Raw genomic sequence first — 19657 nt, forward strand, 5'->3', positions numbered from 1 at the left:
TAGCTGTGGTCGCTCCTCTCCAGAGTCTCCTTAGGCTCGGGAGAGTCGATGGACTCCGAGGCACCATCGTTGCTGCTGGAGGAGTCATCGGCAGGACCATGGGTGGGCCCAGTGCCTGCCCCTGCGCTATCCTAGTGATCCCCTTTAGGACAGCACTCTAGGCGGTGACCTTCCTCATCGAAGACATTGAAGAACATCGTGGAGGCGTCTTCGTACTCAAAATGGATCGTGAGGGCCCCCTCTGTGCGGCAGACGCGGGCAACCTTGCCCCCATCCGTGGGTCATGAAGATCTTGCCCTGGGAGACGACCTCAACCTCTACTCCCATAGCCGGGGTGCCACACTCGACATGCTGCAGCCACAGCTCGAGCGGCCCCCTTGGCGGCATCACTTCGGTGAAGAATGGCGGGAATCGGATCCACGTGCGCGGTGGCATCGCCGTGCACACCATGAGTTCACGTGAGGAGCCCTCAACGTGGGTTCGCGAGGCAGCGACGCGGGCCACCACGGCATGACTACGGCGACCTTGGCGCGAGCGGCGCCCGTTGCTGCCCCCTCCTCCGGAGCCTTCTACCCGAGCGTACAGCGGCAGCAAGTAGCCGGGGGGAGGCCGCTAGTACCAAGGCCTCGTCACCTCCGGCCTCACGACGATGTCGCGGGAGCGGACCAGCCTCTTCTTTGATGGGAGTGGCCCAAGCTCTTCGCGAGGGGTTTTCCCTTTCTCAGCGGCGGAGAACCTTCGTATCGGCATCATGGGTGTCGCGGCAAAGCAAGGAGGAAGAAGAGGAAGCAAGCGGGATGGAGGTAGAGATGGGCAACGGGGGCTCCGCCCTCTCCTCATTTATAGCCAGAGGGAGGCCAACCGCCGACCTCCACGATCTACGGCAATGATGATTTTCTTCTGCATGCAGCAGGGTCTCATCAAGTAGGGCAGTTGCTGAGGTAGCGTGGGGAAGCGGAGACACCCACGACCTATCAATCGCCACCCGTCAATCAAGGACGCAGGCGGTTGGGGCCCGCGGCGCTCCTCACTTTCCCTTTGGCTTCGCCTCGAAGCCAAGTCCGAGCGCGCCTTGGGCCCGGGGGCTACTATCGGCGTCCTAGGAATGGGGGTACCTAGACTTGCCTGCCTGCGACCCAGGTCGTGGCTCCCCCAATGGCCTGGTATGGCCCATCTTCATTAGTAACCACTCAAGACCCTCGCGAGGGGGTAAGCCTTGCGAGGCGGACCACACCAAGGTCTCCTTTGGGGCGTCCTCGCTAGGCTAGCTCCCGAGGAGCGGAGATATCTATGCAAGGGGCACCTCACGAGGTCCGCGTGACGTGAGCCATGACGACCAAAGCCAGGCGGGCGCCAGCGGGCGCAGAGTGCCAGTTTCCTCTTTGGTGCTAAGGAAAAAGGCGTAGGCGAGGAGTCTCGAGGCATCGGGCAAAGGTTTCCATATCGGTGCAAGAAGACCAAGACCAGCAGGATGGCAGGACGAAGGTCACCGCGGAGCCCACCGCGGCGTCACTACTAGAGCCTTTGGCAGGCGAATACCACCTTTTGTCAGGATAACTTTTACTAGCAGTCTCCCTTCGAAATTGGCCGTTGTGGGATCCCTTCCCACCTAAACATTTGGGAAGAGGACCAGGGCCTCTATAAATAGGACTAGCCACCACCGTAGTCAAGGGTCGGCTCATCTTGGATCGGATCCACTCCTCCAAGGCCATCTCACCAGCTCATCGAGCTCAAGAACACCTCTCCTCAGGAGGCTGTTCATCCATTGTACTAGTTCATCCTTAGCCCACGAGGCAATCCACCACACCACACTGGAGTAGGGTATTATACCACAATAGTGGCCCGAACCAGTATAAACTCTCGTGTCACTTATTCCTTGGGTTCGGCGAGCTAAGCTTTGAGATCGTTGCGAGAGTGAGCTAGGGAGATCTTCATGCGCAACCCAGTGTTCGAACCTCAAGGGTTTGCCGGAACCCACGATCCGACAAGGGTCTTGAGTCGTGCTGCTGAAACTGGGCTGTACTAGGCCGCTGATGGAGCCACGCCGTGGGCCGCAGGCAGGCAAGTCTGGGTACCGCCGTTCCCAGGACGCCAATAGCAACAGCTAACCATAACGGTTTGAAAAATCATATTTGTGTACTTCTGTGCGAGTTAATTTCATGTGCAGTAAATTGGAAGGATTTTTCAAACATATTGTCGGCGTTCTGGGAACGGGGGTCCCCAGACTTGCCTGCCTGGGTCCCATGGCATGGCTGGGCTGGCAGGTTCGTACGACCCATCTTCATCAACAAGACATTCAACACCCTCGCGAGGGGCCAAGCCTCGTGGGGCGGACGATGCAAGACCTCCTCAAGAGCGGCCTTGCCAGGAAGGCTCTCGAGGGGAGGAGAGATCAAGCCAAGGCAAACCTCGCGAGGCCCTTGTGACGTGAGCCATGACGATCGAGACCAGGCGGGCGCTAGGTGGGCGCCAGCGCGCGCAGCGTCCTTGTTTCCACTTCGGTGCCAAGGGGGAAAGCACAGGCGCGGAGTACCGAGGCATTGAGCAAAGGTTTCCATATTGGTGCAACGAGACCAGGACTAGAAGGATGACAAGACGGAGGTCACCATGGATCCCAAGACGGCGTCATCACCATAGCCTTTTCCAGGCGAAGACCACCTTTTGTCAGGATAGCCTGTACTAGCTATCCCCTTTCAAATTAGCCGTTGTTGGCTCCCTTCCCGCTCAATATTTGGGGAGAGGACCAGGGCCTATATAAGTATAACTAGCCACCACCATGGGGGGCATCGGATCGACACCATCACAAGTCGACAGCTGATTCCAATCCTCACACACACAAGCACACCAAACACAAGAACACCTCAACCTCAGGAGGTTGTTCTTCACCTTGTACTATTCATCATTAGCCCAAGTGGCAATCCACAACCACCACTCTGGAGTAGAGTATTACACCACAACGGTGGGCCGAACCAGTATAAATCTTGTGTCTTTCTGTGTTGAGAGTTCGTCGTGTTCGTCTGCGAGATCTTAGAGAGCTAGGGCGTGGATCGATACGGAGAAAACCTTCGCGCGCACCCTAGTGTTCGAACCTCAAGGGTGTGCCAGAACCCCAGATCTGACATTTGGCGCGCCAGGTAGGGGTGCGCCGGAGTCTCTTCCCCACCAATCGACCCGTCGACGCTCTATGGCCCCGATGTCCGGCGACCCAAGGGCCGACTCCGACCAATGGGCAGCCTGGCCAGCCCGGGCGGCGCCACCTGCCCATGAAGATCTCAACCCCGCGCTCCAGGCGGCGCGGCTAGGCGTCATCCACCCCCACTCCACGACAAGCGCGAGCCACTTCAAGGGCCACAAGCCGCGCCACAGCAACGGCGCCACACACCCGACAGGAGCAGGCGAACATGCAGGCCGCACTCACGGTGGCGCGGGAGTTGCTACGGTGGCGGCTGATGGAGAGCGGACGTGATGCACTGCTGGAACGTGTCACTGAGCTGCTGGATGCGGCGGCATCAGGAGCATCGCCATTCTGCTACCTGGTCCCGTCCTGATCCACTACTGGACCTCACGACGGCGCAGGCCGCGGCCGCTCGCCCTCGGGTGTGCCCGGGGGCTTCACCATCACCAGGGCAGCCGGCGGCGCCGGGGGCCCTGTTGCCCCCGCACCGCCTCTGGTGAGCATGGACACGAGCGTTGCCCCCCACGGCCCCAGCTAGGCGTCGCGCTATCATCCTAAGGACGTCGCGGTGGGTCAGGCGACATGGAGCGTGGGGAACTACGGCGAGGTGTTTGGGATGACAGCCCTAGAAGCCTATGTGCCCCGCATGATGGACCAGGAGTACACGCCGGAGGGCAACCCCGTCTCATGGGAGGAGGAGGCATTCGGAGCTGAAGCCTTCCAAGAGCCGCTGGAGAGCCTGCCAACCGTGCCGTCGACAATAGATACATGGTACCACTAATCCCTCAAGAGAAAGCTTATGCTAATCATGAGTCACAGATGAACCAGGCTATGGCGCCAAACGGTGGCTCCGGCACGCCGATGCCTGCCCCGACCGGAGAAACCAGCTGGGGGCTACGCGGAAGGGGGCAGGAGCAAGGCCCCTCCCCGAGTCGCGACGTGCAAGGCAACACCCGGAGATAGGCCCTCTACCGGGGTGGCGACCGCGACCTTTCCCCCAGCAGAGGACCCGTGGTCGCCGAGGGCGCTGCTGGCGTCCCCTCTGCCCTCGCTGGGCCGTCCAGGGTTCCAGTCGTCCCAGCAGTGGTAGAGGGTGGTGCAAGGCGGGGCCCTCACCTGGAGATATGAAGCCGGTTCCGGTGAAGCAAGGTCCAGTGCCTGTGAAGATCACCGCCCGTGACACTCTCACGTAATAATGAGTGGGGCTGTACACACCCCGGAATCTCCAGAGAGCCGTCCTCGGGTCTCGGGGGCTCCCTCCCAAGCCTAGCGGCACCACTTAGCTCCGCGCTGGTGAGAAGACGTCGAAGACTAGACTAGGCGCCGGACGCGGCCATTTGCTTTGGATGACTTTTCTGTAACCTTTCCTTCTGGATTTGGATTTAAGTTGAAGTTAAGTTTTCATTTGATGCGCGCGGGGGGATGCCTTTGCTCGTTTGAGTTATTTCTTGCAGTCTCGTTCTTGCCTTATTTTGGAGTTCGCGCCAGTCGCAACCCCCCCCCCCCCCGCGGGCCCCTCGCGAGCCGGGCTGAGCATGAAGCGCACGAACCACACACGTGTCGAGCCATGGCGGCCACTCGCTTATCACACGACCCTCTCGGGCATGGCAACGAATTCATCAGGGGCACCTCAAGAACCTACAATCCCTCGAGCCAGTTTGGGTTGCCAAAGGTAAGGTAAAATCGTAACGACACCCTTGTCCCAGCGTGCTAAAGCTCACGAAGATGCGAACTCAATTTAGCACGAAAGGATAAAAGCGGCTATTGTTTACATGAGGTGCTCCCCCTCTCAAAATGCTCTTACGGTATTCTAGGGCCACGCCTAAGTTTTTACAGGATAAATAATAGGGAAACAGGGAATCAGCCGGATACGTTGCTCGCCGCATCCCCCATGTCATCTTCACACGCGCCACTGGCGTCGCTGGCGTTGCCTCCACCTTCACCGGCATCGACGACGCCATCATCAACCACGTCGCCTACATCCTCCGCGGCCACAACCCCGTCATCATCGGAAGCGAAGGCCACGACCAGCGCATCCATGTGGTCTTCAACCCACCGCGCCAAGTCGCCCCTGATGGCTTCCAGCACGGCAGCGATAGCAGCGTCAAAATCGAAGTCGAGGTCATTATTCCGGAGGTGGCTGAAGACGCAGGAGAACGCGCGCCCATGCAGACTGTGACTTCTCTCCTCCACGAGCTGGCGAGCCCTGTTAGACAGGGATTCCAGGCGCGTCACCACATTGGTGAAGAAGGTCAGGTGACTGGCGTAGTCATCCAAGTGGGGAGGTGGTGCATTCTCGTCACAGATGAAACCCAGGGCGGCATTAGCCCTGCTCCGGAGACCCTGAAGCATGGGGGCATGCTCGCGCTCCAGCGTCCGCCGTTGAAGCACTTCCTCCCTGTTTTGACGCACGACGACATCGACGTCGTCAAACCCGCCTCTGAAGAGAAAGCAGCTCGTCACGGGTGGAGGCCATGTCCGCCTGCGCCGTGACCAGGGCGGCGGTCGTGGCCTCCTCACGCCTTTAGTCTCATCTGACCTGGGCCGGAGAGCGGCGGTCCTGCCCGCTGCCTTAGTTCCCGCAAGCTTCAGCTTCAAGGCGTGCTGACCTCGGCCACCCGGTGGTCGACTTCCTCCTGGACTCAGGCCTCGCGAGCCCCGACGACATCCTCTACTTGGGCAACTTGACGCTCCCTCGTCTCCAGTTGCTCAAGCTCGAGGTTGCGCTCCACAACATCCAGTGCGAGTGCCTCCTCGCACTTCCGGACCTCATCTTCCTTGGTAGGCGTCCCCCTTAGTGTCGCGAGGGAGGCCTTGCGCGCCTCCACTTGCTGCTCAGGGATGCACTCCAGGCGTGGAGCTCCCATGCGCGCTTCTTCACAGCCTCACGACGGTGGTCCGCTTCATGAGCCTCCTCCAGAGCCCGGGATCAGGCTTCACGGGAGTCCGCAAGGGCGGCCTCAGCCTTCGCGTTGTCCAGCTCACGCTGGTGGCGCCCGAGGTTGATGGCCACCTTCACCTTGTGCCTCTCCTCCGCTAACCGAAGACCCTCGGCCTCAAGGCATGCATCGACACCCTCAAGTTCTTCGCTAAGTCGGTCCATCGCGCCCATCGCCTCCAGGAAAAGCTCGTGGCGAACGATGCTCCGCCCGCGCTTGAACTCAAGCGCACGACCCATCTTGCCCTCTGCTACAGGGGCTGTGGGCGACACCCGGCGCGGGGCACCTCCTATCGGCAGGGGGCTAGGGGCTGGCGTGGCCCCTGGCGCCGGCCGGCCCTCGCGAGGGGCCCAAACCAAACAAGTCCCGCTGCCTGAAGAAGACCCCGGGGATGGGGACAACCAACTGCCGACAACGACCAAGGGAGGAGCCCTTGGCACGCCTGCTGCACTCCAAGCAAGGCCCCAAAGAAAGGACGACGAAGGCCCGAGCTCGGGGCACCATGATGACGGACCAACTCCCACGACTGACCCCACGCCATGGGCGGCGCCCGAACCTGCAGCACCGGAGCTCGACGGGTGCGACGGGACGAGAGGGAGCTGCTTCTCAGGAGGTTTCACGGCCTCGGCAGAAGGGGTCCTGAGGGGTCAATCGTCAGGGAAGGAAGACAGCACACAGAAGATCACCAAGATAAGGTACTCACTCGTCAATGGCAATGTACTTTCATCGCTTCAACAGCCCGAAGGTACCGCTGTGGCTCAGAGATCCTTTCCTCTTGTGGATCTCCTCGAAGTCCATGCAAAGCCGGCCGAAGCGCTGAATGTGCCGGCCAGTGCGGGGGGTAGTCAGGGAAGTGCTCAAGAGGACATCTTCAGGGGTGCCTGGCTGCGCAGAACAGCCGGGCGCCGTCTCACCGCGACCTCCCGAGGCCTCCGGAGTTTCGGCCTCAGGAGCCGCATGCTGCATCGCTTCAGCTACCGGTGACCAAGGGTCACGGGATCCTGAGGACGACTCCTTGGGAGCCCTAGGCGGCGTCTGCACATCAGTGCTCGTGCCGTCAGCCTCTGGTGGCACTCGTCCCCCCGCACCCACATTCCAGACGAGCTCGGCAACAGCAACCAAGAGGGGAACCACGCTGGCAGGGTTCTCACGGGATCCCACCAGGCCGTCCGGATGCAGCCGCCACTTGTTAAAAGAAGGCATGCCAACAGCGAATTCGGCTTTGTTCCTGCATCGGTACAAGAGACAATTCTTCCCAGGCAAGTCGTCCAGCAAAGGGACACTTGTCAGGACCTTGAGCACTATTTTCCACGCCCCAAGGGGGAGCCTGGGCTCCTGAAGCCTCATGTGGTCCTGACTGTTGAGCAAGGCCCACATCGGGCGAGAATTGCATTGAAGAGGTGCAACCTAGAGCTTGATGAACTCCTTCACCACTATCAGCGCAGTCACGCCGCGGTCCTTCAAAATCCTTAGTCAGAACCAGACAGGGGCAATACGGGGGCTCGCGAGCCTCTCGTGGCCCCAGCCAAAGTGGGGAACAGCGGGCGCTGATGGGGCATGGAGTAGAGGGCTGAGCACACCCGCGTCGACGAATACCCACCATGTCCGAAACTAGCGCGTGGATGGAGGAAGCTCGAAGTCGATCCCCGCGCCAGCTGTCGCAGCCACAGCCTGGAAGCTCACGCACCCCGAGCTTTGCCGGGGATCAGTCACATGCAGCGTGAAGAAGTGGCGGAGAAGGGCCACAGAGGGAGCAATGCCCACCATGGCTTCACACACGAAAGCGAAGACAGCGAGGACAATCACGGATTGGCGGTCGAGATGCCACACATGGATCTGGTAATGTTCGTGCACCGCATTGAAAAAGGCACAGAAAGGGGGGATCAGGCCTGCCTAGAGGACGTCAATGAAGATTGGGACCTCGTTGACCACCCGAGGAATACAAGCCCGAGACGCAGGCCAAGCCACCGTCTCCCCCCACTCATTGAAACTAGTGGCGAGCATGGGGCGCACCTTGTCCATGGCCTCGTCGTTGAGCACCAAGGACTGGCCGACTGCAGGCTTGGTGGCTGGAGGCGAACCAGGCGGGGACAGAGGCATCTTCCCCTTGTCTGCTTGTTTAGACGCCATGGCGATGAAGCAGGCGGAGTGCAGGTCAGATTGGAGAAGAGGAGCAGAAGGACCGGGGGAGCAAGGCGTGCACAATAGGAGAATAACCGTGTAGGTTGCGAGGGCCGCATGGCCAGGCGGGTTCAAACGCAGCGTGGGGAAGCGGAGACGCCCACGTCCAATCAACCGCCACGCGTCTACCAAGGCCGCAGGCTTTTGGGGCCCGCGGCGCTCCGCACTTGACCCTTTGGCTTTGCCTCAAACCAACCCTGAGCGCGCCTTGGGCCCGGGGGCTACTGTAGGCGTTCTGGGAACGGGGGTCCCCAGACTTGCCTGCCTGCGGCCCACGGCGTGGCTGGGCTGGTAGGTTCATACGGCCCATCTTCATCGACAAGACATTCAAGACCCTCGCGAGGGGCCAAGCCTCGCGGGGTGGACGACGCAAGACCTCCTCAAGAGAGACCTCGCCAGGCAGGCTCACGAGGGGCGGAGAGATCAAGGCAAGGCAAACCTCGTGAGGCCCTTGTGACGTGAGCCATGACGATTGAGACAAGGCGGGCACCAGCGCGCGTAGCGTCCTTGTTTCCTCTTCGGTGCTAAGGGGCAAGCGCAGGCGCGGAGTACCAAGGCATCAATCAAAGGTTTCCATATTGGTGCAACGAGACCAGGACCAGAAGGATGGAAAGACGGAGGACGCCATGGAGCCCAAGACGACGTCATCACCAGAGCCTTTTGCAGGCGAAGACCACCTTTTGTCAGGATAGCCTGTACTAGTTGTCCCCTTTCAAATTGGCCTTTGTAGGCTCCCTTCCCGCTCAATATTTGGGGAGAGGACCAGGGCCTATATAAGTAGAACTAGCCACCACCATGGGGGGCATCGGATCGACACCATCACAAGTCGACAGCTGATTCCGATCCTCACACACACACACAATCACACCAAACACAAGAACACCTCGACCTCAGGAGGTTCTTCCCCTTGTACTGTTCATCATTAGCCCAAGAGGCCATCCACTGCCACCACACTGGAGTAGGGTATTACACCACAAGAGTGCCCCGAACCAGTATAAATCTTGTGTCTTTCTATGTTGAGATTTTGTCGTGTTCGTCTGCGAGATCTTACAGAGCTAGGGCGCAGATTGATAGGGAGAAAACCTTCATGCGCACCCCAGTGTTCGAACCTCAAGGGTCTGCCGGAAGCCCAGATCCAACACATATTGGTCTCACAGCCTAGATACATGCATGGAGTGCCATGGCATTTAGACAAAAAAAAATAAAAATGATCAGAAATAGATGAAACCTTGCTTGATGTAATGTCATGCCACCAAGATGATGTGGTAAAAAATTGGCATGTTTGACGAAAGTTTGGACACACACCCCTCACAAACCGAATAAGTCACTAGAAGGCTCATGGTTCCAAGAGGGAACAATGCATGTTTTATGCCGAACGGGCGATAGCTACCTCTTATGGCCTTCAAAAAAATTCTACAGTTAATGTGCACTAATACAACTGCCATATGAAAATTTGGAAAATTCCAGGGGTCATTTGACCTTTTAAAGACATTTAAGTGATTTTCTGTCCATTTAATGACCGTAATTCAAATTCGAAGCACATCTACATGCAACGGCTAACCTTATCAGTTTGAAAAATCATATCTATGTACATGTGTGCGAGTTAATTCCATGTGTAGTAAATTGGAATGAATTTTCAAAAATATTGGTGTCACGGCCTGGACACATTCATGGAGTGCCATGGCATTGAAATTCCAAAAAATAAAAAATGATGAGAAACTCATGAAACATTCCTTGATGTAATGTCATGCCACCAAGATGATGTGGTAAAAAATTTTGGCATGTTTGATGAAATTTTGGACACACACCCCTCACAAACTGGAGCAATTCACTAGAAGGCTCGTGGTTCCAAGCAAGAACAATGCATGTTTGATGACAAATGGGCGATGGCTTCCTCTTATGGCCTTCAATGTTTTCTACATTTAACATGCACTAATACAACTGTCATGTGAAAATTTGGAAAATTCCAGTGGTCATTTGACCTTTTAATTCATTTAAGTGATTTTTCTGTCCATTTAATGACCGTAATTCAAATTTGAACTACATCTACATGCAACGGCTAACATAAGAGTTTGAAAAATCATGTTTGTGTACTTGTGTGCAAGTTAATTCCATGTGCAGTAAATTTGAATGAATTTTCAAACATGTTGGTGTCAAGGCTTGGACACATGCATGGAGTGGCATTTAAATTCCAAAAAAAATAAAAAAATGATTAGAAACACATGAAACCTTGCTTGACGTAATGTCATGCCACCAAGATGATGTGGTCAAAAAATTGGCCTGTTTGACGAAAGTTTGGACACGCACCCCTAACAAACTAGAGCAACTCAATATAAGGCTCATGGTTCCGAGACGGAATAATGCATGTTTGATGATGAATCAGCGATAGCTTCCTCTTATTGCGAGATGACGAAGACACGGTGGTGCTCCAGTGGTGGCGACGAGAGCTTCTGCTCGACAGCGTATCCCTCCTCCTACTGACAACATGGGGCGGAACCCACCGTGAGAGGGGGAGGGATAGGACGAAGTCGTGGTCGTCATGGCGCCCGAGGGGGAGGAGGACGGGGAGGTGCCCTGATCGCGCCCTTATGATACGCTCCTCCATCGTTGGAGGGTCGCATTGGAGACCACCCTCTGGAGTTCGTCATCAAGCTATTTAAGCCTCCGCACGGCCGCCTCCGCCTCCCTACTCCATTTGCAAGGGTGATGGAGCTCGAACAACCACGAGCATTGAGGCTGCACATGAGGGGTTGTGGGAATGGTAGCATACGGGTGGATGTACATTTCCCCGCACCTCATGTCATGTACTTCTGTCGAGGATGGAAGACTTTTGCTCATGCCAATAGTTTGTTGGAAGGGCACGTCCTCCACTTGAAGTTAATGGAGCATGGTTTCCTTTCTGTCAATGTTTTTGGGAGCTCGGGTGCTCGCTTAGGGTGTTGTGCGGAGAGATCAACTAATGATGAAAGATCCTTCCCGAGCGATAGCGACGAGGATGATAGTGACGGCGATGACGACGACACTGACCGGGAGGGCGATGCCTCTGACTCCGGCTGAGCGTAAGCCAGACCGTCAGCATCAGGCGGTGGCAGCACCATCTGCATCTGCCCCTCCAATCCGGCAAGGTGATTTGCTGGGGAGTTGGGATCAGGGGTTGACGTGGTGCCTCCGGCTTCTCCAGTAGCCTCCCAGCTAGACTCCGACGGGCTTCCTCATGGGCTCCAGCTCCGTTAGCCATGCCGCATCCTGTTGGCCCTGGTGGTGGTGGTTGACAGGTCGCCATCGCCTTCGTCTACGCCCTCCCACCCCGCCGGGCTACCTCTCCAGGAGCGTGACGGGGCCAGGCTGGGCTTCTGCCTAGGCACTCCTTTTGCCCCCTTTACCTCCTGCCACAGTTCCTAGGAGGAGAGGGACAAGAAAGGGCAGCACAGGGCACTTATGTTTTTTCAATCTTAAATCTGTAGGAATTTGCCAAATTGTAGTTCAAATTCTGTAATCTCTTGAATCCACGTTTGTGTCCTATAAGGTCAGTACTTGTCTAATCAGCATATTAGAGAAAAAGATAAACCTTTCCGGGGACTTGTGCATGTAATATGTCCATGCAGGGCCGGAATGCCTCTATACTTTCAAGTAAACAAGTTTCCCTCGGCAGGCTATCCTGTCGGTACCCTCAGGTTTTTGCCGTGGAGTTAGGCCTACCGGGCACAAATCATGAAGAGGGACCAGCTCCTCGCTAATCTTTTTTCATCAAAGGCCATTGCGACCATCCTGACCGAAGCAATGTTCGAGTCAAGGGATGGGAGCACCTGAGTTTCAAAACGCGACGAGGTTTTCTTATGCACAAGTCTTTTCTTACAGAACACATATGGACAAGAGAAAGAACTTATCTGTTTGGCTTGCCGGAGATCGCATTGTAGGCTCATCTTTCAATCTTGTCTTGGAGACCAAGTCCTTGGCAGGAGCTTGCAGTTTATGCAGATGAAAATGATGCCAGATGCGTTCTTATCTACATGAACATGTGATGCTCATGAAATGCTTACGCATGCATGCAACTTGTCGGGGGGGGGGGCCCATCACTTCATTTATTTCTCTGTTGCTCAGGGTCTGTGCTGGCTTTGTACAAGGGGTTACATGCAACTGAGGCAAGGCTTGTATAAAAGGGTGGCTGCCGGGTAGGGGCTGACAGCCGCGCCTTATGGGTAGAACTTGCAGAGATGCTCAATATTCCATGAGTTTTGCAATTGAATGCCATCTCCAGTCTCTAGACGGACTGCGCTAGGTCTGGTGACTCGTACTACCCGGTAAGGGCCTTCGTACTTCGGCGTCAACTTGTTTGCACCCTTGGCGGACTGAACGCGCCTAAGGACAAGGTCGCCTTCCTCAAAACATGGGGCATAAACCTTGCGGCTATGATAGTGACACATGGCTTGCTGGCAGCATGCAACATGCATAGCAGCCCAGAGAATGTTCTCCTCGAGAAGCACAACGTCATCACGCCGGTGATGATCCTACGCTACTTCACGTATGCAAGCACTCGAGGTGACCCATAAATGAGTTCCATCAGGATAACTGCTTCTGCCCCATAGACTAGGGAGGAGGGTGTCTGCCCAGTAGCTTGATTTGGTGTTGTTCTGAGGGACCAAAGAACCACCGGCAGCTCGTCGATCCATCACATGCCGCACTTCTGCAGCTTATCAATTATTCTCGTCTTGAGTCCTCGCAACACTTCAGCGCTCGCCCTCTCAGCTTGTCCGCTGTTTCTGGGATGTGCAACAGAGGCAAATGAGATCTTGCTTATGAGGGCATGAACATATTGCATGAAGGCATGACTCGTGAACTGGGTGCCGTTGTCGGTGGTGATCCGGGCAGGGACCCTGAAGCAGCACACCAATCCTTTCAAGAATTGATAGCTGACTGAGCAGTTACCTTTCTCATGGCTTCTACTTCCAGCCACTTTGTAACTTGTCAATGGCAACGAACAAGAATTCAAAGCCCCCAACAGCTCAGGGGAAAGGGTCAAGGATATCGAGCCCCCAGACCGAAAATGGCCATGACAAAGGGATTGTCTAAAGAGCTTGGGCAGGCAGATGGATGTTCTTGGAATGGAATTGGCACGCTTCACATTTTGTGACTAGCTTGACCACATCTTGGAGGGCTATGGGCCAACAGAATCCTTGCTGGAATGCTTTCCCAACCAACGCCCTTGATCCAATGTGGGACCCGCACATGCATTTGTGTATTTCTGCCAGCAGTTCCTTTCCTTCTTCTCGACAAATGCACTTCAATTTCACACCGTTGGGCCTTCTTCTGTATAGTGTGTCATCGACAAACTGATACATATTGGCCCTCTGGGATACTCTTTTAGCTTCTTCTTGCTCCTCGGGAAGTTCTCCAGTTTGGATGAAGTGGACTATGTGCCTTGCCCAAGTTGGAGCCTGGGGCTCAGCAATGAGGACTAGAGGCACCGCCTCATTCGCAGGAGTGTGTCCCTCGAATGCGGGGACGAGTGGCCCAGCAGGAGGGTGCAGCCCGGCAATCGAAGGGGAGTTGTTTCCGGCAGGGTCCCTGCCAGGAACCCCTAGAGGCTTTTCCGGGAGAGGCTTACTGGAGTCCAGTTTCCTCCTCTTTTGGGCCATTATTTCCGGGGATAAGGAGGACTAAGTAAGATGTAGAACAAAAGTTCCTGGTTCCACAGGAAGCTTTTGCGCAGCACACTTCGACAGATGATCAACAATGTTGTTTTCCGCACGGGGTACGTGCTGTATTTGCAACCCGTCAAAGCGACCCTCTAGTCTTCTCACTTCCTCAACGTATGCCTCCATCAATGGACTTTGGTAATCCTTATTGACTTGTCTCACCACAAGTTGTGAATCTCCTTGAATGGTCAGCTTCTTGATTCCCAATTCAGTGGCAATCCTGAGCTCGACAAGGAGCCCTGCATACTGTGTTGTATTGTTGGTCGCCTCCTCCTAGGGAAAATGCATCTGGATGATGTACTTCAGGTGCTCTCCAGTGGGAGCAATGAGAAGCATGCCAGCCCCCACACCTTTTAGGGAGAAGGCACCATCGAAATACATGATCCATTCTTGGGGTGCTTCCTTGCTAGGAATAACTGTTTCCAGCACTTCTTCATCAGGTGTTGGGATCCATTCTGCAATAAACTCTGCCAATGCCCTGCTCTGAATCGTTGATGTTCTTTCAAATCTCAGGCCAAAGCTGGATAACTCCAATGCACACTCCACTATTCTTCCGGTAGCCTCATGGTTTAGGAGTATCCTTTGCAAAGGAAAGCGGGTGACAACCATGGTGTCATGGGCTTGGAAGTAGTGGCGTAGTTTCCTTGAGGCCATGACAAGGCCAAAAATCAACTTTTGCACACCAGAGTACCTGGATCTAGCCCCCTGCAATAGGGAGCTGACAAAGTACCCTGGGCGCAACACCACTTTCTTCCATGCAACGTCCTTAGGGTGGTCTCCGCTGTCATTCTCTTCTTTGTCCTAATCCATATCTGACCTTGTTGGGCTGTTCTCACTCTCTCCCTGGAAGGGACACTAGCTAAGGCTGTTGCTTCTTCCACTTCCCGTTGTACCACTAGTGCTTCTCTAGCCACTTGACTAGTTGCCGCTAGGTATAGCAGCAACGGCTCTTGTGGTTTGGGAGCAACCAAAGTGGGCACAAAGGAAAAGTAGGTCTTCAAATCTTGTAGTGTTGTATCTGCTTCTAGGGTCCACTTCATGGGTCATGCCTTCTTTAAGATCTTGAAGAACAGCAATGAGCTCGGCTGACTTGGAGATGAATCTGCTAAGCGCCACAACGCACCCTATCAAACACCTCACATCCTTAACTGTCTTAGGTGCCTGAATATGCTCGATAGCCTTGATCTTATCGGGGTTGGCCTCTATCCCGGGATGGGAAACAAAGAAACTAACTAGCTTGCTGGAGGGAACGCCAAACACGCCCTTCTTCGGGTTGATCTGTCCTTGGTCTTACACATATTAGAAAATGTCTCTTCTAAATCCTAGATGAGGGTTGATCTGTCTTTGGTCTTGACCACAACATCGTTCATATAAGCTTCAATGTTCCTGCGCAACTGTGGTTCAAAATCAATCTGGACAGCTCTTGCAAAAGTGGACCCGACACTCTTCAACCCAAAAGGCATCCGCACGAAGCAGTTTGTGCCACATGGGGTGATGAATGAGGTCTTCTCTTCGTCTTCCTTGGACAAAAAAATCTGATGATATCCAGAGTATGCATCCAGAAAATAGACCAACTCACATCCTGAAGTGGAATCCACAATCTGGTCGATGTGCGGCAAGGTAAATGGGTCCTTCGGGCAGGCATTGTTAAGATCTTTGAAATCTATGCAAAGCCTCCATTTTCCGTTAGCCTTGCGTACGACCACTAGGTTTGCTGACCATGTTGGATGCAATACTCTTCTGACCAAACTAGCTGCCTCAACTTTGTTGATCTCTTCTGCAATGAATTGCTGCCGCTCCAAAGCTTGCTTTCGGACCTTCTTCTTGACGAGTCAGGCATGTGGGCAGACAGCAAGGTAGTGCTTGATTACCTCCCTGGGAACACCGGGGATATCAGACGGTTGCCAGGAAAACACATTGATATTCGCCCGCAGGAAGGCAACGAGCGCTCTTTCCTATTTGTCATCATGGGTGGCACAGATCGTAGAGGTACCATCAGCGCCAGCTAGCCCTGCCAGGACCTTTTTCACAGGAGGTGCAGTAGCCTTGGATCTCTTGCTGTGGGAACTCTCCGGCAAGTCATCGACAGGTGCAACTTACTATGAAGAGGTACACTTCCTGGATTCCTTGCTGGTGTCCCTGCTAGCCTTCTTCGTTCCTTTGATTTCCTTGGTGGGAACTGTGGCTTCCGCGGCTTCTGTCGTGACTACATCCTGATACATCTTATCCACGCAAATAATTGCGCCCTTCTCGTTTGGCGGAATGGAAATGACTCCCACCGGCAGTGGCATCTTCAAAGTATTGTAGGCATTGATGGATGCCGCCATGAATTTTGCCAGAGTTGGCCGTGCAAGGATTCCATTGTACGGCGGGGGGAGGTCGACCACATCAAACACAACCTTCTTAGTCCTGTAGTTCAACTCTCCTCCGAATGTCACCGGAAACGTGATCTTTCCCTTAGGATGACTCCTGTCGTGGTTGATTCCTTGAAACGTTCCCGTGACTTTGAGTTCTTCCTCTGTTATCTGAAGTTTTCTAATGACCTTTGGGGAAATCAGATTCAACCTGGCCCCGCCGTCAACCAACATCTTTGTGACTTTGAGGTTGCGGATCGTTGGTGAAACCAACAACGAAAAGCATCCTACCACGATGGTGCGGTCAGGTTGATCCTCTTCGTCAAAGATGATGGGCGTGCGTGACCACTTGAGCGGCTTTCGAGACTCTGCTGCTGGCTCCACGACATTGACGTCACGTGACCACCGTTTAAGTTGGCGGTGAGAGCAGTGCAGGGATGCACCTCCATCAATGCACAGGGCGTCAATTTCCTTCTCGAATTCTTGCTCACTGGTTTCCTCTTCATCCCCTCCATCACTTCCATCATTGCAATCTTCCTTCTCTCGGCCCCTGGTGGGTTTTCCTTGGTTCTGGAGAGGCTTACCGGGGCGATTTGCTTCACTACCTCGTCCCTTCCCGACAACACCTTTCTGACCTTTTTCCTTATCACGTTTCTCATATTCAGCCCAGTGCTTCTTGACGAGCTCCTCAACCCGATGACATTCTTGGAGATCGTGGCCCTTGGTCCGATGAATCTTGCAATACAACCCATCACCTTTTCTAGCTTTCTTGGTAGCCGCAGCCTCCCAGCAGTTAGTGCACATGGCAACTTCCTTGCCGGGGGCTTCAGCCTTAGCCTTCTTGCCGGTACTAGGCGTGCCTGATCCCTCAACGGTCAGTACTGCTTTGTCCTTGCGCTTCTTGTTGTGCTTCTCGTTCTTCTTCTTCTAATTGGTGGCCTTGTCTTCATCTTCTGAGTCGACGTCAATGCCATCCTCTTCTCCAGGGAGTTTCCTCCCCTCTTCCACCCAAGCACACCTGTCCACTAAGGTATAAAGTTCCTTCACAGTCTTGGGCAATCAAATGTTCATCTTGGAAAGTATCCGACGGCTGTGCATGTTGGACTGGAACGCAGCTATCACAACTGTCGGGTGGATATCTGGAATATTCCTGTGGACTCGGCTGAACCTCTGCATGTACTTTTGCAGAGTCTCTCCTTCCTTCAACGGGAGAAGCTGCAAATCACTGGGCCATCCTGGTTCTTGGTGGCCGCCCATGAAGGTGCTAACGAACTCATGGCACAGGTCAGTCCAGTTCGAGATGGAGTTCTCCGGCAGATGCATCAGCCAAGACCTCACGTTTGGCTTGAGCACCAAAAGGAAGTAGTTCGCAAAAACCTTCTCATCTCTTCCCCCATTAGTTTGAACAGCAATGGTGTAGATCCTCAAGAACTCTACCGGGTTCAGTCTCCCATCATACTTCTCTGGAATCTCTAGCTTGAACATGCGAGCGGACAGCCAACGGACTTGCTGCAGCTCACGGGTGAAGGCAGGGCACCCAGCCTCGAAAGGCAGATACCTGCCTCTGCCGAGCGCAGGCTCGTCGACGTTGGGGCCATCGTGCCCATTGGACTGGTGATGGCAGTCACGGCATCGCTCGATGGTGACGTGCGCGCCCTCCATCCGCCTGTCCTCTGGGGATCACCGTTGGCCTTGACGAGCTCGAGGATCGGACGAAGCCATCGAGACGTCATCAAGCTCTTAGTCTCATGGCCCTCACGATAGTTGCTGCGGTGGGGATTGCACCGTGGGGGTGGCCCCTTCCGCACGGCTAGCAGCGTGGGCTGCCGTTGTCGTCTGGGGAGGCCATGCCAGGGCAGCTTGCTGTGAGCCTCCAACCTCGGCAAAGCCAATCAGACTCTGAATGGTGGGTCTCCACTCATCCATTTGATCAGCTGTCGGTGGAAACCTCAATAGCAGTTGGGCTCGCGCCATGGCCTCCGAAGCGGTGCTTGGCATTGATGATGATGATGTAGACCGTAGCGTCGCCCACTCCTGATGGTGCTGGTGGTGGCTGTGCCGGGCTCCCATCGTCGGAAGCTAGTCGCTGGGATGGCGTGGTGACGAGGTGATGGTGCCCGTGGGCCAATGACTCTGTTCGGAGCATTGGCTGGGCCAGTTTGCTCCGGGGGAGGTGCATGCCCTGCGACTGCGCCCATGGCGGGGGCGGCCGTAGGATTGCAAGTCTCCTCGGGACGAATGTCACCGCCATGGCTATGCCCCTCGGCCAGGCCGGGAGGGACAGAAGGAATAATCTATTTACCCGTACCTCACGGAGCGTGGTCACCGGGACGTTGTTGGTGATGTCCTTCTCCGGTGCCTCCTGCTCCTGCTTTGGCCACGGAAGAGTTGGTGACAACACCGCCTGTGCTGACCACGTCTCCCGCAGCGCCCACCTCTGCATTTCCTGCGGCGTTGGGGGTCACGGGCATCAGGGCCTTCGAGGTGGACAGGGGAGCTGTGGCACCAGACTTCTTCTTGGGCGCCATAGTCGATGGAGCCATCGATGATGAAGATGGCGATGAAGATGACGCGTTGTTACGCTCTCAGGTTCGCACAAGTGACCCCCCTACCTAGCACGCCAAATATGTCAAGGGATACCGTGGCCACCTATGGGGCCATGAGCCCCTTCTGGTTCGGCGGGGGGATGGGCAGGTTGCACAAAGAATGGAGAAGCATAACACATCACGACAGAGATCACACAGGCAGTTTTACCTAGGTTCGGGCCACCACGAGGCGTAAAACATGGAAAATGGTGGAGAAACGCAACGCTCTTGCCCGGCAAGGTTGCCTCGGGGCGAGAGAGGCTATGCACATATGAATGTGTGTAGGTTCGAATCCTTTCTACGGTTGCCATGGGCCTCCTTTTATAGATAAAGGGGTCACCATAGTGGAAAATCAGTCTTTACATACTACTTAGATAGCAAACGGTGCTATCATACCTAACTCTGGAGGCTGACAAAGCGCATTAAATGTGCCGCTCAGTGTCACATCACAGCTCGCCCGGCAGGCCCTGCCGGGCTGTTTTGCCAGCTTCGCGCCTGCTTGCTTGACACGTCTCAGGACGGGTGTCGCTTGGAGGCATCTTCTGTAGGAAGTGGCTGCCATGTGGCAGGGAGCAACCACTTAGTCACTTAGGAGTTTGACACCGCACTGATTGACCACGTGCGTCGCTGTGAGGTGGTGTGGTTTGCCTCTGTGAGCCCCGGCAGTCCTGCCGGGGCTATCTTGGAGGCTCGCTTCCGGGGTAACCCCAACCTCACCAGGCTCGCC

The sequence above is a fragment of the Triticum urartu genome, chromosome 3A, assembly GCF_056163025.1.
Source record: "Triticum urartu cultivar PI428250 chromosome 3A, HENAU_Tu73, whole genome shotgun sequence".
Classification (NCBI taxonomy): Eukaryota; Viridiplantae; Streptophyta; class Magnoliopsida; order Poales; family Poaceae; genus Triticum; species Triticum urartu.